The sequence below is a fragment of the Manis javanica genome, chromosome 3 (assembly GCF_040802235.1).
Source record: "Manis javanica isolate MJ-LG chromosome 3, MJ_LKY, whole genome shotgun sequence".
Taxonomy (NCBI): Eukaryota; Metazoa; Chordata; class Mammalia; order Pholidota; family Manidae; genus Manis; species Manis javanica.
The window spans coordinates 143486139-143491877 of record NC_133158.1 but is presented as its reverse complement, the minus strand read 5'-3'; the positions used below and the strand labels follow the sequence as shown (position 1 = coordinate 143491877).

Below are 5739 nucleotides of genomic sequence, written 5' to 3'. Positions count from 1 at the left end.
TATTTGAAAATCAGACACAATAACCACCTCACCCACGTTCAGTCCTCAGTCACTGAAATTTGGCGTCTACCTCCTCTGTTCTTGCTCTTGTTAAGGCACCAAGACTTCCCTGACACAATCTCTTGGCAGCATTTGGCCCTGTTGCCCACCTAACATTTTTTTTAAGTCTCCCTCTCTTTGACTTCTCTATACACGGTTTGCTGGTTTCCTTCTTTTACCTCCTCAGTATTCTTTGAGGGGCCTTCTTTCTCTGCTGCAGATCATTTAAAGATGAGTGTTCCTCAGTGTTGTATACCACATCTGCTTCTCTTCTTACTCTGCATATTATTCAGGGGTGATTTTAGATTTTCTCTACTCACATGGCTTTACTTTGTACAATGCTGACTTCCACATGTACCCCCTTCAGGACTGTTATATCTCCTGAGCATGACAGCTTTCTGAATATCTACTTAGTCGCTTGTAAGCACTTTAAACACAGGATAGGCAAACCAGAACTCGTCGGTTGCCTCCTCAAAATCCCTCAAACCAGCAAACTACTTCTTATTGTATTTCCTCTCCTGATGAATTTCATCACGATCAACAGGATTGTCCCAGCCAGACACTGGGTGTCAGCCTTCACTCTTCACTCTCCTTTGCTTAGCTAACCAGTCTTCAAGTCCTACCATTTCTATTTCCCCAAATATCTCTCCATTCATCTCAGCTGCCTAAGTTTTAGGTGCCATCATCTCCAGCCTTGCTTACTGCAACAGCTTCCCAAACAGTCTCTCTCTTCCTCCAATCTTGCCTCCCTTGAATTCATTCTTAACCCTGAAGATGAACTAATATATTCAGAACACATATCAATTTATGCCCTTTCTCTGTCCATGGAATAAAATCTTAACCCCCCTCGCGGGACTCACAGAATCTTCCGGGGCATCTCTGACATCCCTTGTTGCGCTCGTTGCACCTTCTCTGGCACATGTTATAACCAGCCATACTGAAATTTCTCTGTCTTTGAATTTGCCATGCTTTCTTTGGCCTGTGGAACAGCATGCTGTTCCTGCTCCAAAAGAAGTGATTGCAACTTAGATATTTTCTTCAGCAAGTATTTCCCTTCTGGGTTGCTGGCCCTGCTTTGCTTTCCAATAGTAGGGGAGTACCTAAGCTTCCTTGTAATACATTTGTGATATGCAGTTGTAACTTCTGATTTACTTTTCTGTCTTGTCCCAGTATATCTCGCTCTATGGAGGCAAAAGCTATGTCTATTTTGTTCACTGTTTGGTCCCATCACCTAGCAGAGTACCTGGCACTCAAATACTCAAATATTTGTGAAATGAGTGAACAATTGACACAATTAATAAGGTAGTATGTGATAGGAAAGTAATCATTAATGTTCATTAATTACTACCTAGGATCATAATTGTAAAAAACTTAGCTGCAGTGAGAGGGGATTGCATAAATCTAAATTGTGGTCAAGCCTCTTTTTCTGTATCAGTGATTATCAGTGGTGTGTTTCCTTATACCATTACCAGCTTACGAAATGTTTTATCGAGGGATGTACAACTTATAATAAAATGTACAAACCTTAAGTCTAAGGCTTGATTGATTTTTTTACAGATGTATACACCTGTGAAACCACTTCTCAGATTAAAGTGTAGAACATCCCCAGCACTCCTGAAGGCTTCCTTCCCGTCCCTTCCAGTCAGGATTGTCTCCAAGATAATCATTCTTCTGATTTATAGCACCACAGTTTTGTTTGCCTGATTTTGAACTCCATGTAATGGACTTAAGAGGCTTCGTTTACTTAACAGCATGTCGAGATTTGTCCTTTTCCGTTGCTGTATTCATTCCATGTCGAATATGCCGCCCTTTATCCTTTCTACTCCCGGAAGACATTTGGGTTGTTTCAAGCTTAATATTATGGATAAGGCTATTATTAATATTCTCATGTATGTCTTTTGGTGGACTTAGCACTAATTTCTGTTGCATTTAGCCAGGAGATTTGCTGGGTCACAGGATGTATATAAGTTTAGCTTAAGTGGATGTATTATCAAATGTTTTGCCGAAATCATTATACCAGTTTATACTCCCATCAATAAATGTAAGAGAGTTCCAGTTGTTCCACATCCTTGATATCACTTCATACTATATTTTATCAACTTAAAAAAATTTACACAATCCTCTGAAGTGAAAACTAAAATTCAAGTTACTATAATACCATAAGAGCATTCAGAAGAGGCTCCCTGAAGTTGGTTAATTTTCAGGCATAAAATAATTGAGTGGTTAATGTTTATTGAGCATGCACTGTTTGCCAAGCATATGTCAGGTACTTTCTACAGGCTACCTCATTTAACCATCCCTATAGCTCTGTGAAGTAGATATTGTTATCCCTACTTGAGGAATTTATAGCATAGAGAGACTTACCATCCAATCATAGACTTTTAAAGAACTGGCTGGAAGAACCTGTGTAGACTAGTTAATGCAACCCCTCATTTTTTTTTGATATCTCATTGTGATTTTTTTATTTTATTTTATTTTGGTATCATTAATCTACAATTCCATGAAGAACATTATGTTTATTAATGTTCTTCACCAAGTCCCCCCGACATACCCCTTCACAGTCACTGTCCATCAGTGTAGTAAGATGCTGTAAAATCACTACTTGTCTTCTCTGTGTAATGCAACCCCCTCATTTTTTGTACTGACCAAAAAAGCCAGCCCAGAAAGCAGGTTACATCTTATGAAAGGAAGGTTACTGAGTTTGTGAGAGGTAGAATCTGGGTTGGAATCCAGGTCGCCAAACTTCTCCTCTAGCATCGATAATGAATCAGCAGTGCACAAACTAGATAATACTAATAGTAATCAAAACAAAGGTATTTTGAAAGAGTACTTCATACCCTTCAGAATTTAGTTACTATACTTTTGGTTTGTGTAATAGCTTTACCAAGTTCCAAAAAGATTTTATAAGTGTCAAGCTGTGCCATATAAGAAAAGGATTAATCTTTTGTGTTGCCAAAAGCTATACAATTGGGGGAGCTCATTAAGAAAAAGAACAACAACAACAACAACAACAAAAATCTTGCTTTTACATACACTACCAAAGCATGTGAATACATTGCTGGGGCCTAGTGGTAGCCAGCCTTTCATTATGGAGATTTTCCCCCATTATTCTCTTTCTTCTGGTATTCATGCCTCTTCCATATTGTCTTGGGGTTGGTCTGCAAGATAGTCAAATACAATAGAATTGATGTCACTTTTGAGGTTTGGTTATAAAATACGTTATGATTTCTGCCTTTCTCTCTCAGATGCTTCACTCTGGGGGAACCTATCTACGATGTTACGAGAACCCTCAGACAGCCCTGTGGAGAAGCCCACATGGTGACAGACTGAGGCCTCCAGCCCAAGCCATACAGTGAGCCATTGTGGGAGTGGACCCTCCCAGGCCTGGTCAAGCCTTTATAAAACTGCAGCCTTGGCTGACAGCTTGACTACAACCTCCCGAGATATTCTGAGCCAGAACCACCCAGAGAAGCTGCTCTCAGATTCTAGACTCTCAAAAACTATGTGAGATAATAAGGCTATTGTTTAAAATTGATCATTTTTGAAGGAATTTGTTATACAGAAATTGGTAACTAATACACGCTCTTAACAGGTCCTTGCCAGAGGCCCATGCAACTGAAAGGCCTAGAAGTTTGAGTTGCATAAGTTTCATGATACATGGTTTCTGCCTGTGTTAATGGCTAAGTACTAGATTGTTGTGACAGAGACAGTGTTCCACCGAACTTAGTTTTCTCTCTTCCACAGTAGCTGTAACTAGGTCATGCCTGTCTTGCCACAAGCCACATTGCCCATCCTCCTTTGCCACTAAGTGTTTCGTGTAACTAAGCTCCTGTTACTGGAAGGCAGCAGAAGTAATCTGTGCCCCTGTGGACTGTGCTTTCAAGAGAAGGGGCATTGTGCTCCTCTCTTTCTTCTTATGAGCCACGATGGTCACAAACAGAGTGACCTCAGAAGCCACAGGTTGAACATGGCAGAAACACAGTCTGCCTGAGTCCTTGAATGGCTTCATGGAGCAGAGCCTCTATCCTTCCAGGCTGGAACACCCCCTTGAACCATTTTGTTAGAGAGAAATAAGCTTCTATTGTGTTTGAGTGATTATGTTTTAAGGTCCATGTATTATAATGAGTGAGCATAACCTAACTAATTAGTTATGTTTCTCAAAATTTAGATACTTATTTCTCCAGGGTCTGGTCTTGATGTTATTTATTTTTGTATTTATTTGTTAATTTGTTAACTTCCTTTTCTATAATTTTAAAACATATAAAAGCAGAGGAAACCACATAATGAAGGCTTATGTACTCATCACTAAAATTCAAGATTTAGAAGACCATTCCTTTTCCCTATGTGTATGTGCCCTTTCCTATATATATGGCCATTCCTATTTCATTGGTACTTTATTCCCCCTCTGCTCCTTCACGGATTATTTTAAAGCAACTCTCAGAATCTCAAACATCATACCATTTCACTGGAGACATTTTAAAGAAACCTCCTCCACCTTCCCTGGAACTCAGTGCTTTTTTGAAACACCAGCTGGGAAAAAGGCCAATTCCCATTGCCTGACAACACATGATGAGGACAGTGGAAGTTGCATAGCAAAGCTCACCTTCCAGAGTGAGAGGCCCAACCTATTCCTAGAATGTACCAGAATCTGCCTTCACCTCATTCAAACTGGAAGCTTTGAGCTTATAAAGGGACCTGGCAGTGCTGGGCAGCTTGAGACTATGGAGTGACCAGCAGTGGGCCAAGACCTGAAAGCCAGTTAACTTCAATTCTAGTCTAAACCTTGCTCAGCCACTTACTAGTTGTATGCCCTTCAACCATTTCACTTAATTATTCAGATCCTCACATTTTCTCATTTATAAGATGGAAATAATACCTATCTTATCACTGGATTGATATGGTAAAATCAGCTAAGGTTTTTTAAATAATAAATTTTATAATAATTAAATGATGATCAGTTTGTAACATGAAGTAAATATAAGCTACACTTTGAATTCTTCCTTAACGTTTTCCTCTAGAGTAACATTTATAGTCACTTAAGCTATAGGGGTCTATTAAAAGTTGTGTTATTGGTGGGAGTATTTATTTTTTCTAAGTAGTTCTTGGATATGATACTGCCATTGGTATAGCTCTAAACATCTTTGATCTGAGAAGACTGAGCAACACCATGGCAAGCTTCTCCAGGGCAAAAAGCAAATAGAATCTTACCTGAATTTTTCCCTTCAAGACCTTAGCTTCTCTCCACTCTTATCAGTATCCAGATTTTGGTCCAGACAGTCCTAGATAATCTGAGACATGGAGATTTCCAGATCTTAATGACTTCCCTCATACATCAGAATGTCTTTTCCTGCATTACTGAGCTCAGTTCCAATTGGGTCACAGTGTTGGCCAAGATAGGTGTTGATGGGGAAAGAGACCAAGCAGGTCGCGTTGCTCAGCCTAGCTGTGGGCTCCCCAGGCTTGTGGTGCCTGCTCTGCAGCTTCCAACCTCTCCCTTCTGCCTTCCTTAGCCTTCTCCCTAACCTCTGCCCCTGCCCCTTACTCTCTTCTACTGCTCTATTTCCTCTCTTCATTTACAATATTTCAGAAACACCATCATAGCACTACTTTTAAAAAGGAAGTATACAATAATTTGAGTGAAAAATAAGCTATATGTTTTTCTCCTCTCCTGATGTATTTGGATGAAATGTTTCTCCTTTA

The 5739-nt window shown here is 39.8% G+C and overlaps 1 long non-coding RNA gene across 1 annotated transcript; it reads right to left on the bottom strand.

The window, feature by feature from the left end:
- Positions 1-3045: 3045 nt before the first annotated feature.
- On the bottom strand, positions 3046-5422 carry LOC140848206 (uncharacterized). The gene is made up of 2 exons (XR_012128771.1): positions 5248-5422; positions 3046-3197 (listed from the first exon to the last, which is right to left on the bottom strand). It is a non-coding gene; the product is annotated as an uncharacterized lncRNA (long non-coding RNA).
- Positions 5423-5739: the final 317 nt, after the last annotated feature.